This window comes from Streptopelia decaocto (assembly GCF_964273445.1).
Source record: "Streptopelia decaocto genome assembly, chromosome: Z".
NCBI lineage: Eukaryota > Metazoa > Chordata > Aves > Columbiformes > Columbidae > Streptopelia > Streptopelia decaocto.
The window spans coordinates 51,611,165-51,637,885 of NC_138657.1; the positions used below are offsets into that span (position 1 = coordinate 51,611,165).

General features: G+C 38.4%; 1 long non-coding RNA gene across 1 annotated transcript; it reads right to left on the minus strand.

The window, feature by feature from the left end:
* Positions 1 to 13,748: 13,748 nt before the first annotated feature.
* On the minus strand, positions 13,749 to 24,644 carry LOC309451553. The gene is made up of 3 exons (XR_014186269.1): positions 24,554 to 24,644; positions 17,224 to 17,370; positions 13,749 to 13,886 (listed from the first exon to the last, which is right to left on the minus strand). It is a non-coding gene; the product is annotated as an uncharacterized lncRNA (long non-coding RNA).
* Positions 24,645 to 26,721: the final 2,077 nt, after the last annotated feature.

A 26,721-nucleotide genomic window follows, 5' to 3' on the forward strand; every position in this document is an offset into this window, starting at 1 on the left:
ACTGCAAATGATTTGTCTTCTGTCATGAGTTTTCTGAAGACAGATTTAATGGGAAACATATGGATTCATTATTGCTGCAAATCAACTTCACTTCAGACAATCATTTATTTGCTTTCTAGAAAAAGCTATTTATGCAGAAAAGTTATATTTTGGGAGTTTAAATAGCTGTCCTGTAATCCTTGTAATGTATCCTGAAGTAAAAACAGTTAACACAGGACTGTTTCAGGAGCAGATTATTCACATGAGCAGGGCTGGCAGTTCTCAGACCTGACCTTTTTTTGCTTTTCATAAGCTGAGCAAAACCCAACAGCTATTAAGTAGACTAAACATTTTCATTTATAATAAGAAACGCTTAAAAGAATAATAGCTTCCCCATTCAAAAAACAAGTGTGTGGTAACAGCACAAGGTTCATGAAAAAGAAAAAAAATGTCCTATGAAAAGCTATTACAACATTAAATATTTATGCTTTTGAAGTTTCATCTATTCCACATCCCCTTAACCATTTTAGCATGATTTTATGAATGCTTAATGACACAAAAACTTTTTTTTTTTTTTTGGTGATCCTGTTGAAATATTCAACAAAATGAAAAATGTCATCTCCACCAGATGATTAATGTCCAAGATTCCTAGATCAACAAGGCCAGAGACCAGGGAATGTGGATAAAAAGCAAGTTGCAGTCTGGAGTCTGAAACAGGGTTGTTGTGTCCTTGAGAACAGCAGCACTAGAGACACCCAGTTAGGATGCTGGCTGTATTACATTTAAAATGAAGAGGAGTCATGTGTTGTGGGACTCTGTGGGGAAGATGTGAGTACAGCATGATTCAGTGTCACAGTTGCAGCAGTGCTAGGGAGAGGATGTGCAAGCTGAGCTGAACGAAAATGAAAAAAACAACACTTTGTGCAAAGGCAGGCGCAGCCCAAATAAAAAAAACAGAGTGAAACAGACTCATTTAGACACCATTCTTCTCTGGAGACAGACATTTTCTGTCCTTACAGTCCTATAGCATATATCTGGCTTGCTGGAAAGTAGAGTGTATTAAATGCAGCTGTTGACACTGGCAGACAACACTAAATGCCCCCAATTATTTCATTATTTATGAAATGTTTGCTGGGTGCAGTCAGTGGCTTCATGATGAAAAAGCTCCAAGAATGAGGCCCTGTCAGATTTTTGGCAGAAACACATCCAAACACATAAAAACAAGTTTAAACACTATCATTTATGCATAATTCTTTCTTGGCATGTGTCCTCATTTACCACAATTTGCAGCCAGAAAACACTTACTTCTACTTTTTTCAGTCTGAAATAATCTGGCCAAAAATTCCCCTCCTTCCCCTGAAGAGAAACAGCCTTGTCAAGGGCTGGATTGTATGTGTGTTTGTGATATCAAGATTTCCATTTACCACACAGCTGCACCAACTTGAGGAGCCCTGCCTGCTGCCAGATGCCTGGAGCCACAGCCTCATGGGCAACCAGGTCTCAACTTCTTGACTAGACCCAGCCTCAGCTCAGCTCTGGGCACTGATTCACTCCTTTTGCAGGAAACCCTGTAAAGCATGTGCAGAATGGCGAGACGTTGTTGTGCCAAAAGCTGGAGTCAGCGTCAACAGTGGACGGCACAGTGCAGAATCGTGATCACTTTGCAAAGGTGCACTTGGGAGCTGATTTATGGCTAGAGAGCTCTCTTGGTGTAAATAGTTCATAAAGCATATGATCTAAGCACTTGCCCACAGGGCCACAATAACATTTATGTAGCATAAATTAATGCGTTTCAACTGCTAATTCAATCTGGATAGCTTATTCCTCTGTTTTTGGCAGAGTCTGGCCTCTGCAACAAAGTACAGTGCTTGTGGTGATGACTCACAGTTCTGGCTGCTCTGAACTTCAGAGTCACACACACCCTTACAAAGAATGCTATTTGTTGAGCAGCCGTAAAAATATACCTCCAGATTACACTTGGATCACTGCTAACTGAAATTTCCTTTTTATAGGAGCCTGACCAAAATCAGCTGTGAGAGCCAAGCAGGAACAGATTTATATATCACATTAGAAACCCGACCAATTCCGAGAGAAGCAGATGAGTAAACGTCTATAATGGGCTGGAGAGACACATATAAGACATGATGAATTGAGACTTCCCCAGCGGAAAATCCTTTACTGGGTGTGGATTTTTTTCAAGCGTTTTTCTTTTCCGATTCCCTCTTCAGAGAAAAGCTATATTTAAGTAGTGCCCTAAATTCAAAGAGTCTTTAGGAGTACTTTTAAAGAGAACAGAAAGGTGAAGCAAATCTCTGAAGACAGCATCCTTTTCTGTGCCTGTCTCTAACCCGTATGATCAGTAACATGCCTGTCTATAGAAAATAATTTATGAGATGTAGCTAGTCAAATAGAAAAGTTGGAGGGAAAAAGCAAACGAGTTACAGTTCCCTGATCTGTAACTTCCCCAGCTATCGAGATCACCTAGTTTTAGACTGCTAATTCTGTTCAGGTAGTGAAGTCTCGCTGAACTCTGAACACCAAATCAATTCTCTTTCACCTATGACTGGTCAGATGATAGTCTTCCACCCTTTCAGATCCAGTTGCACCTACAGGAACTGCTCATGGAGATCCACACATTCATAATTTTCGTGGCTCATTACTGCAGCTCGTTATGCCTGTGAATAACGCCATGTGCTTTGGAAAAATTCCAGGTGCACCAAGCCATAGCAGCCTGCCTGCTTAGCTTCCTCTCACTGTGAATACCTGAGCTCCTCTATCTGCAAACAGGCTTCACCTTAGAAACCAAATTCAGTTCCAGATTCTACTCATAACTTTCAAAGTCACCAACATGACCTGCTCTGATGGCTGAAACCCCAACCTGTCCAAAAAGAGTGGGCAGCAAGAGACTCTAAATGCCAGCTGAGACAGCTTTATTACTAACACACTATTTGTGACCTTTATAAAAAGCATACATAGCATACATTGTGAGAGTCTCAGAAAGGTAATAGTTCCTATGACTTAAAATGTTTTAATTTTTAGAAACACATGAAAATGCCAAAATGCAAATCATCTTGTGAGAAGAGAGGAATCAAAGAGAAGAGGAATTCAGTTGCTTTACTGTGCAAAATGTGCATATCCCAGTGTTGTCTGTTTGAAAAGATCAGTCAGTGGTATCCAGCCCCATGCTCAGCATGCATGCCCGGGGTTAATTGAAAGCACAGAACTTGGTTTGGGTAAGAGGAAGGTTGCATCAGGAAAGAAAAAAAAATGTTCTCTAAATATACTATGATGGTTCTGTTGCATCAGTAATCTCAGAAACCTCAGCTATAACCAGGGCAAAGAAGACTCACAATATCCCCTCTGAAGGCAACAACCTAAGCCGTTGGATTAGTTACAGCAATTAAGAAAAGGCCTACCTGAATCCTCAAGTGACAGCTAGAGCAAGACTGTGGCAGGCAAGGTGTGCAGAAAATGATTGGCTTTTGGATTAGACACACTAATTTAGTTGAGAAAAACTGGATATTTTTTGAGTATCTAAAGTCTTCCTCAGGTGAGAAACAGAATAAGATGTGCATTTTGGGGTATCCTTTTTGAGTTATACTTCCAATGTTGTAATCAATATTATAACCTGATTTTCCACTAAAATGAGACCAGGTTTGTTCTAATGTTGATTTAAGTAAATTAAAGGGGTTGAAAAAAATGACTCAGTTGAACGGCATGGACCCAAGTAAAGCAGGGTTGAGGAAGCAAATGTCTTTGCTTGCAACACAACTTAGTTCTGAGTCCAGTAGAGTATAGTGGTAGGCACCTATTTCTCATGAGACTTTACTGCAAGACAGATAGCACCTTCTAAGAAGTTTTGGAGAATATTCTATCCTATTTGTATTTAACCCATGACTGTTTCAAGAGGCCAGGGAGTAATCAGCCAAGGAATAGATGAAGAGCAAGTGTCTTGTGACTTTTAGTCTTGTTCTTTGTCCCTCCCCAGTTTATGTAGTACTAGATGAAAATTTTAGTTAAGGGAAACCTCAGTGCTATAGGCAGAAATTTTACACAGCCCTTTACTGTAGGACCTACCCTTGAGAGAGTTAAAAATAACTAATAAACTAGACAATTAAAGCAAAATTAATTTATCTAAATTAGCTTTATCTCAGTGAATTTCTAACACACCCACTCACTTGTGAATACAAGCACAAACAAAAAAAGCAGTTAACTAAGAAACTAATCAAACCATTTCTGCCACGTCCTCAAAAGAGAAACAGAGGTGAAGAAAATATTTCACAACAGTTGTCATCATAGTAATGTTGATTGTCACCAAGAAACTATATATTTTGTTACTGTGATTGAAGAGAAGATGGCGTTTATTATATTCCCATTTATGGGGCAATACATATTTTATGACCATTGTGTGTTTTTACTCACTTGGGCCAAGTCTGTGAATGTAACCTAGATGTAGGTAGAAGACTGTACAGTGAAAAATCACTCCCCTAAATACTGTGAAAGATACCAAGGCAAAGTATGTGAGATTTCGACCCCTTGCACTATACAAGCACAGTTTTATGTTTTAGAATGTTTCCTGTTGTGATGCTGGTAGAAGAATTTGGTTTAGTTTGCTGATGCTGCTGTAATTATTTAGGTAGCCAAGGTTTTGTGGCTTCTAGCTATGTTTTCTACAATGCACTTGCATGAAGAAATGCCCCTGGAGAGATCTGGGAGCCATCATTTAAGGAAAATGACACTCCTCCGTAGTTACAGGATTTCAAAAACATTCTCAATATCTTGTTTCTGGATGCAGCTCTGCAGACAGAGCTACTTTCATTTTGTGGATGGATTCTGATGTTTTCACTTGGAGCAGCAGGAGTGGCACCAGCCAGCCCAAGTGAGAGTTTCTTGTATCCCCAATTCTTTACTCAAGGTCTGCTGCTGTATTACGCTTACTCACTTCTAAGTCAATGCTGCAATGACATGATGCTGCCCAGTTGCATCTGCTGGTAATTATTACTTCTGCCATTTTCAACATCTTGCCCAACAGCACACAAGCTCAAAGGCTTTCAAATTCAGTCCAAAGCTGCCTCAGTTTCTCATACAATTTACTGAACAGAAGAGAGTGGCAAGGGTAGTCAATGGTTACATTTCATAACTTCTACTACTTTCCCACAGAAAAAAAAAATATATATATATTTTTAGTTAATTCGTTATACTCATTAACACTGGATTTCTTTAGAGAATATTAAGTGTAACTTTTTGAATGAAGAAGCAGACATTATTAGAAGGAAACCTATAGATTATCAAATTGCAGGTGTAATAGCATTAGTATGGATGTTGCAAATTTCACTATATACGTAATTAGTTCCATGTAAATATAGCATCAATGAAGCACAATGTAGTTCTTGTTTCAAAATAACCATGTCTCAGACAGGAGGATGAAAGTTGAATTTTCATGATTACAGTGGCTATGCATTTCTAACACGAGACATAGCAACTAATGAGTGAAGTAGTTGCTATGATAGATTAAAGTAAGACACATTGCACCCCTCAAAGACAGAGATTTTAAAACGTAAGAGTGTCTCAATTTTTAAAGGCCATTTTTACTTTATACCATTAAGAAATGTATAAATTAAGTTGGATTATGAGGCTTTTAAAAATCTTTATACATCAATTTAATGGCATGTCAGGCTTGAAAGGGAAAACTGTCAGACTGATTTGATAAGAAAGGTATTAGAAGTGCATTTATTGATAAATGTATAAAGAATTATTTCATTTTATTTCATGCTAGGAGGAAAGAGGTAGAAGCAGGGTGGAAAGAACTTGTGTAAGCTGTGTAAATTACATTGATTTTGTGCTATAATGCACATATACCGTGCTCACATAAAAGATACATATGTTGAAGGGGAGGGGTTTATGCACTTAATGTACTTATTTGCCACCTCTTTTGATCTGACTAGAGATTTTCTAGTTTCATAACCCTAACATGCCAGCCTCTGAGGTAAAACCATGAAGGAAGAATCAAATTGCACTCCTTGATGTTCCAGTGAAGCAAATGGAAGAAAATCTATTATAAAAGGTCACCATTTCTTACATCCTACGTTATTGCCATATAATACAGAGGGGCAGGTTCTCATTTAGGGAAAAAGAGGTCTTATTCACAAATTAAGTTGCTAGCAACCTTGGGGACAGGAACAGTTTAAAAAAAAAAAAAGAAAAAGAAAAAGAAAATTAAATACTTTCTCCAGAATACAATGAAGAACAGAGAACCACTGCTTTTCAAAGGGTTTCCACTAGAATGTTAAATTAATCAACCCAAAATGCACAAGGTAGAGAATCAATAGTAGAACCCCAAAGTGTATGTTGCCCAGAACTACTTCCAGACCTGGTGGACCAAAGCAAGAGTTACATTGGTCCGTTTTCAGAGTTTGGCCTCACATCTTGCTGTTTGTCCAGAGGGCTGGGTAGACAATCAGCAAACAGCTTTCCAGAGTAAAAGCTCTCCCAGGGATTTCAGGTTTGTGAGGAAAGCCTGAGTGAGGTGGCATTATTCTCACATGCTTTGCCGAGATGCAGTACACATCTCAATAGCTCTGTGATGCCAGAACATATCCTGAACTCATCATATATACGCGAGTGATGATACAAAGAAAGACTCCTCACTTCCTGTCATAGGTGAGTTATGGAACTTCTTTATCCTAGGTTGTTTGATAACATCTGGCAGATTTGTTGGGCAGATATACACGAGATCTACTTATTTGTATCTGCTTCAGTAGTTTAGCAGATTACCTGTTAATGCTACTGGAAAGCGAGACTGCCATATTTACCCATTTTTTTTAATACCATTCAAAAAAAGCTGAACCAGGCTGACACAGGGAAAGGACAAATTTTGCATTTTAGACCTGTGAGTCAAAAGGCATCTGAAGTGCTGCCTCCCACAGAGTGCACATGCATCTGTTTTTTTCAGTGTGTCAGTTTTACCTGTCACTTTTCCTCCCTACCTGCTTCACTAAGAGCAGATCTAAAGGTACCTTCACAAAGATAAAGGGCACTTGAAAGCAAATCTGCCAGAATGAAAAGCCCAGATGGACAAAGAAGCCGTGATCAAGCCATCATAAGTAAACGTTGTCAAGTATACAGGAGAACTACCAGCAAGGATGCATCGAGCTGGCATGGACCCAGCATCACTGATAGTCTTCTTCTACAGCCTCTGCCTGAACATCCAGTGGACAGAGTAGGAAATTTAGAGAATATGAGGCAGGTGAAAAATCTCTGGAGAACCCCACCTGCACAGAGCAGCAGCTTTTTTCCCTTCACGGCATGTGCCGTGCATTTTGTTCCCTCCTCCAACCCCCACCAACCAGGCAGTCTGCCTTAATGTTGAAGAAACAGCCCCCGAAACAGACTTTTAATAACATAAGCACAAACCAAACTAAGATGGCAGTTTACAGATATTCTCCCTTACAATAACCTTGGGAAATTAAGTATTTTCACGTGGTGCTGAAAGATTAAGTCTTCATCCTCAAATTACCACATTTTTAACTAAATTCCTTCCCACTCCAAAATAAATTTAATTATTTTGAAATTAAAATCCTGGTGTATTTTCAGTATTCTCACCTCATTCTTTAATCAACAGAAACCCCTTTTACTTTTAACCTTATTAGCAAGTGATGAAAACAAAGATTCTCAGCAAGTTTATTGCCACTGTATATACTGAAATCTTCAAAGTGTTTTACTGCCAACCCTTCAGTGAGGGTGTCACCGAGGCACCGCGAGGTTAGTTTAAGGGACAACAGGGTCCAAAACAACTTTTATTGAACCGGTGAGAAACAGGGTTTTAGCACTCCGAAAGTGACTTAAATACAGGTTCGGATATCAGTTGAGGAAAATTATTAAGGGGCAGCAACTAATAATTCAGGAGGTCCATAGTGTGCATGCACGTGGCTTCACCAAAACAATACCAGAGCCGTCTCTGAGTCCGGGAGGAGTACACACTTGTCTGAACACAGTGTGGGATTATTTTAAAGGGATACATGTACTCGTATTGAGTACGGAAAGTGGACACTCGCAATCCTGTGAGGGTAAATTTATAATACACTCACAATCCTGCAAGGAGAGATACATGTGCAAATGTGCACAGAACATTACACATGCTTATGTGGAAGCACAGGAGGAAAATACACTCGCGATTCTGTGAGGATTAATTTATACACGTGCTCCTATTGAGCACAGAAAGTACACGTGCATATGTGCATGGAAAGTAGATACACTCGCAATTCTGTGAGGGTTAATTTTGCACGTGCTTGTATTAAGCACGGAAAGTACGCATGCAAATGTGCAGGGAAAGTTACACGTGCTTATGTGGAAACACGGGAGGCAAATACACCTGCGACTATGTGAGGATTAATTTTACACGTGCCCATATTGAGCACAGAAAGTTACACGTGCATATGTGCACGGAAAGTAAATACACTCACAATCCTGCGAGAAGTTTTACTCACACCCGTGGCAGCATGGCAGGCGGAGTCTCCATCTGGGGTGGAGGGGGCCTCTCGGCGGCACCATCTCGCTCTGCTCGAAGAGACCCGAGACAATGGGCGGAGTCTCAACAAGGGTCCCGTTTTCTATTGGCTGAACAGATCTGACTGTAGGCATTCCAGAAGCTTCTCTGCACCCCCACCCTGGCTGTGGGGTGCCCTGAAGACTCCAAACATCCCCCACACTGGCTGCGGGCGTCCAGCGGCTCCCTGGTGCCTCGGCGCTCTCTTCTTTCTCTTAAGGGCCCTGGCCAGGGTACTCCTGAGGGCAAACAAAAGAAGGTGTTAGCCTTAAACAGCAGAGATAGAGGGAGATGTGTCTGCTCCTTCCATATCAGAGAAAGGGAGAGGGAGAGAGGGGGGTTTGCATCCTGCCACAAAGGGCTAGAGGCACCCACTTTTCTGGTAGAAAAGTACATCACATGCTGACACTTGTGTCCATGGGAAGGGCTGCAACCACCCAGGCTCCTGGCACTGCTCATCAGCGAAGGTCCCCACACCTCAGCTCCAACACCTCCACCACCCTCTGGAGCAAGGTTCAAGCACAAGCATCAGACCTCACAGAAAGGACATCTCAGGCTGTTTATGTCTCTCTGCTTCCCCAGGGGGCTCAGTGAGAAGGCTGACACCTTGCTGATCACCGTTTTGCATGACGGAAAGCAGGGATTCGAGTACACAGCTGACCCAGGATATCCTTCATGTCTTCAAGCTGTTGGCTCAATGTGATATACTGCAGTTTTCTCTAATCACAAGCTGTAAACAATACACAAAGATGCACATGCTTCCTCAAGGTTCTTCATGTCTTTCTATGAATGTCATAAGAGAGAGTAAGGGAAGTGCATATCAGCTTTCCACTGATGTGGCCGTATTGAGGATAGAAAAATCTAAATAAACAAACACCAGTAACACACGTTGAAATTAGAAAGTAAAACCTATTTTCATGATAATATGAAAGAAGTTACAGACTCTTGTGCATAATGTGAAGATTATTATTTTTAAACTCTCATTTAAAACTCTCAACTTAATGATTATCAATAAGCAGAGAAAAGGTTACTCTTTCTATTAAAAGACCCTTCTTTTGGGAGAAGACTTCTGCCATTCTTATGACATAATTCATTTCTCATAAATTCCTTTTATGTACTGTATTTATCAAATCTGTTAGAAGTTCAGACAGTTCTAGACAGATGAAGTCACCGGTATGTATTTAAAAAAACCGAAACAAAACAACCTTGGAAATATAATCAATACTTTCTGCATGATTCAACGAGGGAGTCTTTTAAGAGGAAACACAATTCCTCTGTGTTCTCCTGAGTTATACTTTTATCTGCCTTGACTCATTCCAAAGTTAGCACCTTTGACTTTGGGCAACTGAAATAATATGGCCCATATTGCTCAATCAGTCTTCTTCATGAAATGTAAACAACACATTTACTTTAGAAAAGAAATGTCTTTATAAGTGATGTTCCGGCTTCTGGAAACATTTAGGTCATACTGGATATTTCAGAAGGTTTACTATAGGTCTTTACTATCCATTCTAACATAACATTACCTCATTATTATAATGAATGCTATGCCTGTTTAATGTAGCCTACCCTCTATTGCAGCATCTTTTGAAGCTTCATGTACAAATTATTAACAATATTTCCCCTTGTATTATACATAGAAAATAATTTTTCATTTTGTTCTTGTATTTATTTGTATTAAATTGGGATATTATTAGAAACCTTTTCAAACAGGAGGCAGTTATTTGAAGGTAGTTAAAGATAACTGTTGCTTAGGATGCACTCCTGCTTCAGCACAGTTGGTGGTAAAGCTGCCAGGCACTTAATGGCAGGAGGACTCAGTTGTAACAAGCCAAAGAAACTCCAGAAAAAGGGCACTCCGGGCTTACACTGACAGACAGTGCAGAATATGGCCTCTTGTGTTTAAATACTGGCATTACTGTCACAGTAACAGGAAAGCCTTCACAGTTGTTGTTTCTAAGCACACAGAACTACAGGTTATTGCCTACATGTACTGTGTAAAAATGCACAAAAATCCAGCAAATCTATGCACAACAAATACTTTGCAGGTTACTTCTTCCTATCACACCAGTCTCTTCTTCCAGCAAAGGATATCAGCCATGCATTCCTACCAACCGACTGAAGACTAAAGATGGTGGGTTAGGTCACAGGGAAACGGGGTTTGTGCTGCTTCTCTCAGTACCTGGTCCTTCGAGAGGAGCTGTGTGATATATAGCAGAGATAATCACAAAAGTAATGTGATTTCCTACTGGCTGGCCAAGCACATTCAAGTCAAATGACCCTTCAAAACGCCATTGTAAGTCTCTTCCTCACACAAGTTCTCTGAAGAAACGTTGACCCACCATGGTCCTCCTTCACTCAGAGAGACTACTCACTGCTGTCAAAGTCAAGCTTCCTGACCCCCTTTCAGGGTGCTCGATCTCATTCCAAGCTGCACATGTTGACCCCTTGCTTGATGCTCTTGTTCTCTTCTGCCAGCAACAGCACCCTTCTGCAGCTTCTGCTGTGCTTTCCTTTGGGTGCATGATTGCAACTTCCATGAATGTAATAGAGCTTTTGTGGGGCTTCCAACATTTTGAAAGCTAGAACAAACCCCTGAAGTGTCTGCACTCCTTTATTTCTGTAAGAAAACAAAGCCTAAGTGGGGGGCTACAGGCACAAATTGAGATGATGTAGTAACCAAACTTTCTTGTGTATTAAATCAGAGGTCTCTCACTGGAAAAGTTTTTCTTTGTGTGTTCTGATTAGAGAAGCAGTTTGACCTCATACACTGAGAATGTTGCTGAGCTTCAAGAATTCATGAGTTAGTGATGACTTCTAGCTTACCGTGCTGCCTGAAAGAAATCATAACACCACTCTGTATTTCCCTTTCCTTTGTTAAAATATTAGGCTAAGATTCTCAAAATTGTTAAGCTATGTTTATGGCACTGTCTCTCCACCAACACTAGAAACCGTGCTATATTTCCAGTGTTTAGAGATACATGAATGATGCCTGCTAAAACTTATTGGCTGAAGCATTGTAATAACAAGGTAACATGTTCACGTTAATGAGAGCTATCCTCAAGCATGAAAGGGAGAAGATACCTCAGTTCTTCCCTGCCTTCGGGACATTTTCAACTGGCCTTTCTTGCTGCGTGGAATTACAGACAGGCTTTCCCATTCCTTTTTATTTCTTGTATTATCCAGATATGACACCTCTTCCACACTAGAGTTTAAGGCTGTGAGAGAAAATCTATTGGGAAAAACATAAAGGGGAAATGTGAAAATATTTGATTTATTAGGTTAGAGCTGGTATAATGAGATGAGTTTTGTTGGTCTTATGCAAGGGGAAATGGTTAGCCACTTTCTACACCACTTGGACGTTCCCAAGTCTATGGGACCAGATGGGATACATCCCAGGATGCTGAGGGAGCTGGCAGAGGTGATCACTAAGCCACTTTCCATTGTCTATCAGAAATCCTGGATAACTGGGGAGGTCCCAGTTGACTGGAAGTTGGCAAACATGATGCCCATCTACAAGAAGGGCTGGAAGGACATTTCTGGGGACCTATGGACCTGTCAACCTATCCTCAGTGCTGGGGAAGATCGTGGAGCAGATCATCCTGGGTGACAACATACGGCACATACAAGAAAAACAAGCAATCAGGCCCAGTCAACATGGTTTTATGAAAGGCAGGTCCTGCTTGACCAACCTGATCTCCTTTTATGTCAAGGTGACCTGTCTAGTGGATGAGAGAAAAGCTGTGAATGTTGTGTACTTAGATTTCAATAAAGCATTTGATACCATAACCCACAGCATTCTCCTGCAGCTCATGGCCTGGTTGAGTGTACCTTTTGATGGATAAAGAGCAGACTAGATGGCTGGGCCAAAAGAGTTGTGGTGAACAGAGCCAAAGCCAGTTGGCGGCCGGTCATGAGTGGTTTTCCCCAGGGCTCAGTATCTAGACCAGTTCTATTTAGTCGTTTTATCAATGATCTGGACAAGGGGATTGAGTGCACCCTTAGTAAGTCTGCACACGACACCAAGCAGAGGAATCTGGACCAGCTGGATCATTGGGCTGAGGCCAGTTGTATGAGGTATAACAAGGTCAAGTGCTCAGGGAAGAGTGACTGGAAAACTGCCTGAAAGAAAAGTATCTAGGGGTATTGATCAACAGCCGACTGAACATGAGCCAGCAGTGTGCCCAGGTGGTCAAAAAGCCAACAGCATCCTGGCTTGTATCAACAATAGTGTGCCTAGCAGGACTAGAGAAGTGATTGTCCGCCTGTACTCAGCACTGGTGAGGTCACAGCTTGAATACTGGGTTCAGTTTTGGGCCACTCACTACAAGAAAGACTTTGAGGTACTATAGAGAGTTCAGAGGAGGCTGACGAGGCTGGTGAGGGGTCTGTAGCACAAGTCTTATGAGGAGCAGTTGAGGGAGCTGGGGCTGTTTAGCCTGGAGAAAAGGAGGCTGAGGTTGAGACCTCCTCGCTCTCTACATCCACCTGAAAGGAGGTTGTAGCATGGAGGGTGTTGGTCTCTTCTCCTGAGTAGCAAGTGACAGGACAAGAGGAAAGGGCCTCAAGTTGTGGCAGATGAGCTTTAGATTGGATACCAGGAAAAACTTGTTCACAGAAAGACTTGTCAGGCATTGGAACAGGCTGTCCAGGGAAGTGGTGGAGTCACCATCCCTGGAGGTGTTTATAAGGTGTTTAGACGAGGTTCTTAGAGACATGGTTTAGTGCTAGATATTATAGTTATGGTTAGACTCTATGATCTTGAGGGTCTCTTCCAACCAAAATGATTCTGTTAACAAAGAGAGCTTCCTTTCTTCAGGCCAACAGGAATAACAAATGTGATTGTGTGATGGTTTAAATTTAACAAACAAACAAACGAAATAAACTCTTGCATAGCCTTGGAATTCCTGACAGAAATGTTGTTCAAGCTAATTGCTGTAACTCTGGAGAAAGGGTATGCTCGAAGAATTTATTTATATTTGCATGTTTGAAGCATTTACAACTTTTTTCTTTTGCCATTGAAAGCCAAGGAGACAAAAGATACTACATACATCTCTTGAATTTTTCCTGAATGTGATGTTGGTAATTACAATTAGTGAGCTTTTGCTTTTTATGTAACAGTCAAATATACTGTTTAAAATGAGCATTGTTCAGATCAAATGAAAAGTATGACAAAGCTGAACTGTGTGAACATATTCACATACTATCACAGGCATAGGCAGTTTCCAGAAATATATTTGGCATACAAAAAATTTCCATTTACTTCAGAAGGGTCAAGTAGTGTTCTATAGAGAAGACACTACATTTTTCTCTTGCTTCTAGATGGTGCAGTTTCAAGGTTGTGATGTAACATAGATACCTGCTAAAAGAGAAATATGATTACAGTATGAAACAAAACAAAAAGAAACAGATTTGTGTGTGATTGTAAATTTCGAATTCATCTGGTGTCATTAAAAATATCTTTAAAGTTGATAAGCCTACAGATACTTTCAAATAAGGGATGATTAATGATTCTGTATCAGAACTGATGTTAATAGTTTAATGCAAAATATGACAAACAACATTATTACTTCACATTCATTGAAAACTGACAAATATTTTTTTGAAAAAGACAGTAAGTTTTTTCTCTTTACAGCTAAAACCTTTACAAAAGTTCTTTATAAAAAATTAACTATCTGTTCTCCTAAGTTATTTATAGAGTAATTTCGTTATGTAATTATCATCTTGTAAATGGTTAATAAAGTATGCTGTGTGTTTGATATATAAAACCAAAGGTGCTCTGATTATTTTCTTCAGTAATATTTATTAGTTTTTTATTTTATGTCTTAGTATTTTCTTTAAAATACCTTCCAGTTATTGTTTATGCTTTTTTTTTAAAAAAAAAAAAAAAGAAGCAAAGTACATAAAATTAATTCCTGCAAAAATTCTAATGGACAGAGATTTTCTTAAGCATCTCCCCCATAACTTAGAGATGCTACTGCAATTTCTTGTGAAGTGAAACTGAAGAAAATATTCATGTGAAATTTTAAGAGGTGAAAGTAGTATTCCTTATTCTTCTATATTAGATGAAATCCAAATGGTTTAAAAGGTTGTTTCTAATTCAAATCCAACCAGTCTAGGAGTCAGCTATTGATTCTCTTGGATTGTTTTCAAAATTTCCTTATTTTGTCGGGGTTTGAGATATCATTAAAGTAGATTTTCATATGGCAATTTTGCTAACACTTCTTCCTGAATCAAATTAAGATGGAAAATATGAAGATATACAAAGAAAGTATATACTGCCAATAAGGACACACACAAAAAAAATGAACAATTTATCATGTAAACAATCACACAATCACAGAATTTTAGGGATTGGAAGGGACCTCAAAAGATCACCTAGCCCAATCCCTCTGCTAGAGCAGGAACACCTAGATGAGGTTACACAGGAATGTGTCCAGGCGGGTTTTGAATGTCTCCAGGGACGGAAACTCCCTGGGCAGCCTGTTCCAGTGTTCTGTCACCCTCACCATGAAGGAGTTTCTTCTCAAATTAAACGGAACCTCCTGTGTTCCAGTTTGTACCCATTGCCCCTTGTCCTACCATTGGTTGTTACCAAGAAGAGCCTGGCTCCATTCTGTAGCTTTATGTAGTTTAGGGTAGCAAGCACCATTAGTCTATAAAAGAGTTTTTAGATTAATAAAAAAATAAGAAGATAATTATGAATATTGTCAATATTTAAGTTGGAAAGCTTGAGAGTAATAGAGTTTGAACATTAGGGGTTAAACTTTAATCTTTGGGACCCTATTAAAGGCCTGTTGGTGTCTATTCAAAATCCTACAGAATTTGCAAAAGAATGGCCAAGAAAATGCATACTTATGAAGATATATCTAAATCTGATACTAAATCTGAACAGTAACTTTATATAGGAGAGTCATGTGGGTATATTTAAATCTCTAATATATAATAAATTTTGAAACAAAAATAACTTCAAAATCACATGGCAATACATCTTAACAGAACTCTAAAAAACAACATGGTACTGAACAGTGAAATTCAGATAGGCAAGCTGCAAATACCAAATTGAAACAGAGCAAGATCTCAACTGTTTTTTTACACTTGGCTGAAACCTCCACTGGAGAGTGTTACTGCACATGTCAAGTAAACAAATGTTAGCTGACAGGATTTTAAAGTAAACCTGCTTCATAATGATCTCTGTCTCACCAGAAAGCAAGAATGAAATAATGTCTTGCTTTAATTTTCCGTCAGAGTATGTAAAGGATCTCTCTCATCTTTTTCAATTAAAGTTTGCCTTCAGTTTCAAGTAATTTTTACATTACTGCATTTCTTACAGCAGTGCACAACCCTGTTTGCTTAGAATGCAATTAATACAGGGAAGGCATTTTGCTAATGGTGCTGTCTTTCCTATTCTTTAGTATTTTACTTCCTGCAACTTAACTATTTTAGTTGTTTTTTCCTTAAACCGGTCTCGTGCAGTTGCACATTTGAAAGGACTGAATGGTCACAGCAAAGCTTGGTTTGTGTTTAGAGAATAGATTTGGTGTTAACAGTTATTTTCAATACTAAAGTCAATAATATTGCCCCAAGTTTAAGAACTGTGTGGCTAAAGAGTGCTTGTATGAAGATTTGATATTTTTGCTTCAGGTTTGAAGATGTTGATCAAATCAATTGTTTATAACCAACAACCATAATTGTAACAAAAAAAAAATATACTTGTAAAAATGTAGCCAACAGAACTTCATGGAAATGTGTTCCAGTATTATATTATTGAGAATAATCTGAAACCTTACCAATCGTACACTAAGGGCTGGACATTTTATGTTTCCAGTAAGACAAAGGCAATGCATGTGGATTCTGATACCTGCATTTTGTAGAGAGAACTGGAATGTTGTTATTAAACTATAACATCTGTGTAACAGTCTTCTAAAAGTATGGAGATGAATATGATTACCTGTATTTAAAATAAAACTGAAAATTATGAAGAATCATTATAGAGTGTAATTGAATGGATTTACAATACTTAGCAGATTTCCTTTTGCGTACTTTCACATACATGATCATACACATCTATGTATGTGCCTATAGACACAAAATACGATGGTTGGAGAGACTACTACAGATCAGTTTTGTATTGTAAAAGTCCAATTAACAGCACCATTGCCCATATTTGCAGCAGCTTTGGCTGTAATTCAATAATATCTCTGGATTTACTCCCTAAGCGGGGGCGTCATGCCTAGTGAAACTCAAAACAGGAATGAAGACAAGCAATAATTGTATGCATGCCCCAACAGAATTGTTCTTATGCAATAAGTTACCCCAGCAACCTAGTTTATGGTGTTTTCAAGTTCAGTGATTATTTTGCGCCGTGCTTGAGGCAAAGCGCTGCCCAAGCAGAGAAGATTCTCAGCAGGCAGCTCTTCAGGTTTGTCTGCAATCTGAGGGCAGGGCTGGATCCTGGTTCTCTAAACATCACTACACTTTTACACACTGAGGTCAGTCCTGTATTGCCTGTTGATACCTAAAATACCTTGAAGGTTTCATCTGACTAAATCTGTTCGGTGAAATGGAAAAAGAAGGTTATAATAATTTGCATTTCATGAATGTTTTATACACGGAATGCACCAAAGGCATGGGAGGAAGTGAAATTAAACCAGAATAGGAGGAGTATCATAAATGTAAGTAAGTGTAAGAAGTATTACCTCTTGCTTTATGGAAGAAATATGCTGGTGACTGGGAAGGAAATCAGTGAAGCTGAAAAGTAACTAAAGTCTGAATAAATCTATCTTCCAAGGTGTCAGAAGCAGTGACTTGGGATGTGCACAGATCATATGGGACTTCTTCAAAGGCTGGAGGATAAAAGTTGAAATACAGGAAGTGAATGTAGTAAGTTTTAAGAAACATTCCACATGCCAAGTAAATGTAACCCCTTCATAAATCCCTCTACATTTTCTCAGAAATATTCCTGAACATGTAACTACAATATTCAATGACAATGATTGAGTATAAATCTGTTTCTTGAAATATAAATCTAATACAAACAAACAAGCAAACAAACCAACCAACCAACCAAATAGAAAAAAAAGAACATCAGAGGAAAAATGTCTACAAGATCACCTAGCCATTGAATAAAGTTAATCCAGAAAGACTCTTTTTGCAAGAATGGAAAAGTGGTGGCACTTCAACTGAGTGGAAACAACAGGCAATGCAATACGAGAAATCAGGTCAGATAAGTATCATGAACAGACTTAAACCAAGACCAATGAATGATGTCTAGCAAAAATCAGAACATGAAGGTCTGAAAAAAATGTGATCCAGAGGTAAAAACCACAAATTAAGGTTTAGATCAAATATAATCTCAAGGCCACCTAAAGCCTATTCTCAAAAAAACCCCTGTTATTCAGGAAATCCTCAGTGCTAGTGGGCTGAAAATCAGACCAAATTTCAGGAGATGGAAAACTGGTTGTTAAAATCAGTTTTGAAAATCCTGCTTCAAACATTTTACTATGTTTTTCTGAGGTGATGACCTGAAAAGATTCCAAACACTGAAATAAAAATAGGAGGTTTAGATATTTTACACATGCAGTTTTGCAAAATGGGATGTAGCACAGGTGACAGAATTACTTGATGAGGTCAATTATACTCACTGGAGTATCATAGCAGAGACACTTGCAATTTCTATTTTTCAAGACAACACACACTTCCTTGTTCAAGGTTCTCTAAGGCACATTACAGTCAGTCTCTATTATATCTAACTAGAGCTGACAACTATAGCACTAAAGCTACCCACATGCTCTAGTCACAGGGGTTTTTGTGTAAGGACAATTTTCAAGCAATCAGAAGTTTAATGGAACAGATGTCTGAATTTCTGTGGTATATTGAAGATCATAGGTATTATTCACTGAGAAGATACAATTCATATCTCACCCATTTTTGCCAATTTTACTTGTAATTTGTTGTAGCCAATTTAGAGTGACAACAACCTTCCTTTCCAAAGAAAAATCTTCTCTGTAAAAAGACTGAAGATCTTTTTGTTTCCTGTGTTATTATACAAAATTTAACAATAATATGATATAATGAAAAGAAGCCACATGATCAGAGAGGGCAGAAAAGCAAAATGAAAACCCAGTTCTGCTTAAATAAAACTTAGGCCTGGAATGACAGTATCCAGGCAAAATGCAGTGTAAAAAAATAAGCATTAATGAAAACTACCATAAACAGCATAAACATGTTAGTACAACTTTCTATAAGGACTGCTGTGAGGATTGCTTTTTCTACCACAATAAGCCAACTGATGCAAGCATTTTAATGGCATCACACCATGGCATCACATCATGTTTTATGGTCTTCTCTTTCTATTCTGATAATATCCTACAATTTTAAACACACAGGCACTACAACCCTAATAAGATATAAAAATCCAGATAAGGTATCCTAATACCTATATATAGGTTATCCTAACACCTGTGTTCTGCAATCCTAATAAGGTATCAAAACTTGCTAGAATCCATCTATACTGGCATCTTGCCTGAGAAAATGTGCAATGTTACCAATAAGAATGAAATAAATCTTCGAACACAGTTGCATTCAGTGCTGAATTTAAACTGATCATGCTAAGATGCAGATTTCTCAAATAAGAACACTTTTCTGTGCATTATTACAACTCCATAACTATTACAGCTTTACAGCTCTACAACTGCAGGTTGGAGGCTACAGTGTGGAGGGTGTTGGTCTCTTCTCCCAAGTAACAAGGGATAGGATAGGGAGGAAATGGCCTCAAGTTGCACCAGGGAAGGTTTAGATTGGATATTAGAAAAAATTTCTTCATGAACAGGTTGCCAGGCATTGGAACAGGCTGCCCAGGGAAGTGGTTCAGTCACCATCCTCAGAGGCGTTTAAAAGATATGTAGATGAGGTTCTTAAGAACATGGTTTAGTTTCAAAGTCAGGTTAATGGCTGGACCAAATGGTCGTGAGGGTCTTTTCCAATCCAAATTATTCTAAGATTACATTATCTATGTGCCATGGTTTGTAAGAATAAAATGAGAAAAAGTGCCACAGTCCAAGGCTGTATATCCCCTTAAGTTCAAATCAGAAAAGAAAACAAAAACTAGCAGCAGACTTTACCACGTACCAGCTGATGACTTCAAGCTTGAAAGAGTTTGGGAAAATTACCAGCAGTAGCCAGCTTAAATCCTTTGGTAAAAAATTAGTAAACCACCTCCTCTCTCCATTTTGCACAAAACCTCATGTTTCAGAAGCAAATAGCTATGATATTGCATTTGTATATCAACATAGAACAAGCTGAAATTACAACACATACTATAAAACTAACAAATAAGGAAAATTAGCAATAGTGTCCTCATATGTTGGACAAATTCACTCATATGAATTGTAGAAGTCTTAAATGTTCAATTAGCAATGAGTAACTCTCTAATGACTATGATATCATGCTGTAAACTAGCTAATGGGTCCTAATGAGTGAAAAAGTTCACTGGAGATATATATGTATTAAGAAAATCAATAGAGACTGTGGCACCTAAATGAGTTTCAAAGTACTGCGTTCCAGAAATATGATACTATTAGGAGGAAATCACATTTTAAAAATAGTTAGCAGGACTTTTTTTAGCCACATAACTGTTTTATGAATGTTCTGGTCCTTCAGGTCTCTCTATGGAAAGATGGGGGTGACAGGGCCAGTAACACTGAAGAGGAAGGTCTGAGCCACTGGGTAAGCTACAAGTGTGCAGGATCACAATCATGCTCACGCCCCAGAGCCCTGCCAGTGGAATGCTGCTCCATTCCCCTGGTCCTCATCCAGACCTCTGGAACAGGGCACAGGTCTTCCCCTCTCTAGGGTGCTTGATGGCATTTGATAAGCCAAACCATGAAACTTGCAGCAGGGTTGAGCTGGTCATGTCCAGAAGTGGTCACACATTTACTGCTTCATTCATAGAAGGAAAGGGGCACTGCTACAGGATTATTAATTAGCAGCAATAGTGACATTAAAAACGGTCGTCTGATGACCAGTCATAACATCATTATTCACTTTAAATAGAAGAAATATCCATTCAGCCTCTCCAAACACGTATAAATGGGAATATTTCAGCTTTCCCGAGGGTTCCTTTGCTTGCAGCTCTACACAGGCGGTGTGGTCAGGATACCTAAAGACCTGTACCCAGTGTTAGGCAGCCTCACTTATTACCACCCTTCTATTTGTGAAAAAGTCTCCAGCATTTTGTCCAATGGAACTTGCCAACCCTGTGTTACCCAGCCATTTTTAAGCATTCAGTTTAATATTAATATGCTATCACTCTGTCACCTATATAAACTAAGGGTGGCAGAGACAGTGTATACCTGAATTGTACAAGAGTGTTTATCTTTTGCTTCAGAAGAAGTCCTGCAAATATCCACGTGCCTTATTCCCCCCTTTTAAATATCTGTTCAAGATTATTTGTTGTGTTAAGATCACTATCCCCCCTTTTCCAAAAGTTGCAACTCTCAAGAACAGTACATTTAGAAATAGGCCTTTTAAAATATTTTGAGGAAATTTCTCCCTGAAAACAGCATAATTTTCATCAGATATTAGAGAAAGGCAAACAGATGTTCACAGTATTGTATGGTCTAAATAAATGTTGAACATATTGATAGATGTGGTAACAAATTCAGCCTTAAATAAGTGGAACCTCCCAAATAATCTTGTTAAACTTCTGTTTTATTCTGGTAGGCAATAACAGGATTTAAATACAGAGTGCTGCTGAAACTGTAAAACGCACTTCAGTGCCAGGGGAAGAAAATGTCATTATTACTCAATGCAAATCAAGGGAGAGTATTTAATTAAGATCACTTCATCCTTTAAGGAAATAAAAGAAACTGAGTCTGTTTCCTTCTGCCTTTCTTCTTTCTGCCTCCCACCATCAATCCTTCAAAACCATTTTTATCAAAAGCGTGGTTTAAATCCACATCATATGCTTTCACAACAGCTACCTTACACTTATCAGCCATTTCTAAGCTTCTTCGAAACAAAATAGGCATGATAATTTCTGACCAGAAATGAGTTCCTTATTAATATGTAATCTCGCTTTCTCTTCTATCTTCACAATGGTCAACTATCTTGTTTTCTGTTCTGTTATTTCTTTTTCAAATCACAGCATTTCACAGCCTTGCTCTCAAGGCTATATTCCACACTGTTAAGATCTTATTGTATCTTCACACTGCAGATATAGGAGCTCTTCAGATTAGGTGGTATGTGTTAGCCATTACAATAAATTCAGTGCCTACTGCTCTGCACCTTATGTGACATAAGCTCTTTGTCTTAAAATGGTAGTAATCTTCATAGATCTTTTATTCTTTAACATTTTAGGACTAACACAATAACTAATTATTATGCCACTGCAGGTATTACAACAGTATCAGATATATTTTATAACAGCTAAAGTTATTTATGTATTAATGACTATCAGAAAACACTCACTAGACCTTCAAAGGAATACTATCTCAATACACAGGCACAGGATCACTGTAAATCTTTTCATTTCTCCCTCATTGTAATTATTTATTTTCCTTTTATTCTTTTCTTTTCATGCTTAAGTTCTGATCAGTTCTGAGTAGTTGCTTTCATAATACTATTTTCTCTCCTTTTCTTCTCTAGAAAGGAAAACAAATAATCCCAGAGGCCAAAATTTCTTTTCATGTTTTCTACATCACAGAATCAAAAAAAAAAGAAAGACCATTGCTTTGGTATGTATGAGCACTTCTGTTGAACATCTGGGTTGAAGAACACATGACAGAATTTGGGTTGAGGAGGAAATACAGGTCCAGGTTTTGTGCAGTATTGCTAAAACATTCAGTATGGTTTTACCCAAAGGTTGCTTTTTCATAAGCATTGAAGTAACAGCACAGTCACTACCACCAGTTAGTACCATTATGTCCATGTCCTGAAATTCATGAATTCACTGAAGCTTATCTTCCTTAGTAATATGCAGTGCTAAGTATTAATACATGACATCCCAGAACCACCTGAAAGGGAGACTGAAGTTAATGTACTTGCCTTTTAAAGTAAAAGAAAAGCAGGAATTAAAACATTCTAATACATCAGAAAAACTCAATATTTTGAAAACTCGGGACACAGATGAAGGCTGAAAGCCAATGTCCAAATTACAATAGAAGCCTAATGTGAAGCTGAATTTGTGCAATATTTTTCTAGCCATAAGATATTAAAGCTACTACAAGGACACCAGTGTTTAACTGCTGTCATATTTTGGTTTGCCAACTGGTTAGCTCAGAAAAAGTTATTTAATATCTGTTTAATCTAGGTGGAGCTGATGAACTTTTTCTAGGTTATGCCTAATGTCATCTAGTTTGTCAGGCCTTGGCTAGACACAAGACTATGGCAGTGCTTAAGTAAAAAATTCTGAAAGACCATAACTTCTTTAGTAATCTCTACAGTGGGAACTTCGCCTCCAAGGTGGGTGTTGAGGGCACCTGTAGTCAAAGAGAGATCCTTTGGGGCCTGTGATTTCTGATTTACATCCAAAATGAAAGAACAAAAGTTTGAGATGACAACAGTGGTGCCCAGAACTAATTTCACATGCAAGGAAACAGTAGGAATCTCTTCAAGAAGTCAAGACTATGTTCCTGAGCACAAACAATAGGAGCAGATGCATATATTTCTCAGGTTTCATTTTTGGCTTTGGAGGAATTTTGTTCTGATACAGTATTCCAGGAGCCTTGCTGATGTCCCAAGGGTGCTTGAACAGCATATTTTTTCTGTGTAACACCTTTTCTGCCAAGCTGTGCCGCCTTGTACGTTTGCTTTTCCACAGCACCTTGAGCAAGTGAGGAGCACAGATCCCTTCAGGGCAGTTTATCCTCCTGCCTCACAGTAGCAGGGGCAAAGGACGGTCAATTCTTGGGTATATTTTGTGTCAGCATTTCTTTGCAGTTCAGTATATTCATGCTTTTATGCCATAGTACAATAGCTGGCATCAACAAATGAAATACTATCAGAGTATATATAAAAGAAAAAATAATTTCAATATCTAGAGCGTAATCTAAATTTTTGCTGAAAATTCTAGCAGGTAAAAACCCACTTTTAAAGTAAGCTTTCAAATGGAGATGAGTCTTATAAAAGAACATCAGAGAACAGTGATAGCTCCTTCGTCTTCACTCAGCCATGTGAAAGTATTGTTTAATTATGGAGCAAGTTCAGCCTTTAGCTCCTCAACCAATGTCGATTATTCTTCCCATTTTCTTCTGTAGGATCATATTGAGCAGAGGTGATGTATAGATAAAATTTTATTTTATTCACCTGCCTATATTATCCAGAGAAGATCAAAAACTATAAAATGAAAGAAGAGGGGAAAAAAGAACAACCCTTGGAGCTCTTTGAATTAAGTAAAAAGATAGAACAGCAAAAACTGGGTCTAAAACAATAAAGTACAACTCTCTCCAGGCAACAGATCTGAGAAATACAGAAAACAGACATTTTTCTTAGGCAGGATAAATTTAAAAAATTATAATACTCTGATGAAATTTATAAAAGGAACTCTTGTAATTCTAGTGCTTTTATTGTTAATTCAAAGTAGCCTGTGTCTAAATGGACCAGTTGTTTTTATTTTTATTATTTTTATGAATAGTGCAAACTAAAGTGCAGCTTGCTTTCTTGTTTATCTTATCTTACGTATCCCGTGTAGTGTATATGGCCCTAAAAGGATTATCCGAAACAAGAAACAATTTGTCCCCTATAAGTCATTAGGAATATTGATACTCCTTGAAGAACCGATGGAACAGGGAAAACAAGGAGAGTGTGCAATGGAAGTCCATTTTTTTAACATAATTTCTACACATCTCACCAGCCATCATCTGTGGTTTCAGAGCTTTGCATTTATTGACAGCTCAAGAAATTAATGGGTTTCAATGTGGTATGTCAGTATCACTCCTGTACAAAGTATCTTCTGGATAAAGACACTGCAAGAGCTAAAACTGATACTATGCACTTATCTCTGAACTACATTGATTGCTTTTACCTTACCTGCAGTATTCATTTCCTCTGTGAAAGTGTGGTTCAGCGTGATTTCAGCACGTGTTGATTTCCCATGAGCTGAACTATTTTTAACAAAGTTGTATTGCAAACATATTTTAATTACTATTCTACAAGTGAAAGAAAAGAACAAGTTAGGAGCAGTTTCTGCATCATAGACACAAGTAAGTAGTACATTTTTATAGCCTTGCTTGAACTGAAGCCAGCACAGCATGACTAAGACTGTCAACTTGACCGAAACAAGTGACAGCAGTGTCCTGAGAAAAACTGAGTAAAAGCTGAGTATAGGTCGCTAAAGCAGCCAAGCAGATGTATCCAGCTGTACTTCTTGAAGAGTTTATGTACCTCTCTGTCATTCTGGAAAGTATTGGTTAGAAAGGAAACCAAACAGCAACAACACAGACTGATCAAATACTAGCTTATCTACACAGGACAACAGTAACTGTGCCTTTCTTATTGCATCGATGTATTATTCTTTGTCTCTCTTTTGGTCCCTTGTGTCATTGTATTAGGTTGAAAACTTCTGAAAGTTTAAATAAAACCATGACCAAAATGCCTAGCATCAGTGCAACACCCACTGTACAGGGTACACATTCACAATAAAGTATGTGTTAGTAAAACAAGAATTGTTAATTACAGTGATTAGCACAGTATAGCACAGTCAGTCTGTGCTGCAAATCTTGAGGAAAGATTCGCTGAAGGACCAATTTTTTTTTTAACCTGGGGTGACATAATTGTATAGTTTAAAGAAGCCCAGATAGCAGCAGCTTCTGCCTTCATCAATAGCCTATGTCTGACAAGCCACAATGTGAATGTGGCAGATATCATCAGAGCCTGAGAACATAAATCACTGCTTGAAGCCCTGCATTCAGTATTAAAAAGTAATGTTCCAGAGATGACTATCATAGCTGTATACTTTTTCATTAATACCACAAATTTGCAAATCACTCCAAAAGAGAAAATGTTTTGCTCCATTGCAGAAGAGCTATTCTGTGTTTTATTGTCAACAACAGCAATAACAATTTTGTAAGTTTGTTTTCTATTCTGCTGTCACATCGAAAATCGTGACTACACCAGACTAGTAAACACCATCCTAATAGCGGTAAATCCAGGGGTAAAATTTTCACTGCAACATATAAATCACTTCTGTAACATCCTTATTTTGAGCCTTCCCTGCAAGATGTGGCTACAGTTCACTTTTCCCACCTGTCTGCAACCAGTTGTAGTTCAGTTGCTGTGAAATGTGTGTAGCTGAGATTATTGACAGCTAGGTCAGTTATTATTTCTTATGCAAAACTCAGTTACCTCAGCAGAAGTACGTGAATAGAGCTAGTTCTTACTAGAAGCTTAAGAGTCTGAATAAATGTTACAGCTTTCTCTGTAGAGATATACTTAGTCCTGTCTTAACATTTCACACAAAACGGCTAGTTCGGTCTCATTTGCCATCCTGACATGCAACCAGTTGGCAAATTAATTGGTATTTAGGGTACATCTATTCTGCAATCCAAAAGTGTGACGGCTGATGAGGCAGACACGTTTGACTTACCTTTTAGAGGGAAGGAAAGCTAAGTGACAAACGTGGCATCAATCCTTAAAGGTGCTTCAAGGGTAATGCTGAAAACCACATACTTGAAAGTCAAACTTCAGGACACTAAAATTCTTTTCCAGAAATATGAAAAAAAAAAGAAGAAAAGAAATGAGTTAATGATCACTGGGATCAGTATGACATACTGGGACATAATTACCACTGCTTTTTTAGATGGAAGTCATAGCTAGTATAGCCACCAAAATTTCTGAAGAAATCACCTTGTACATGTGGGTAAGCATGAGCTAGCTGATAGTCTGTAGCTGAACTTTCAGTGAAGTTTTCAGCTTTCATCCTCAAAAAGGCTGGTTCCAAAGGTGTTACAAGGTAAGAGAGAAGACAAGCCCAAGAAATAATAATGTATAATATCAAAAATGTGAAATAAAATATAGAAAGAAATGGTTATTTTTATCAAAGGGCAGGATGCCACAAGATTGTTACTGAGAACTATGCATTTTACATATTTATAGATAAACAGGAAAATAAGACAATTAGATAGGTGACAAAACTTGCCAAAACTTGGGTCTTACACTTTCCTCACAAGGGGAGGAGGAGGAGCAGGTGCCAAACTCTT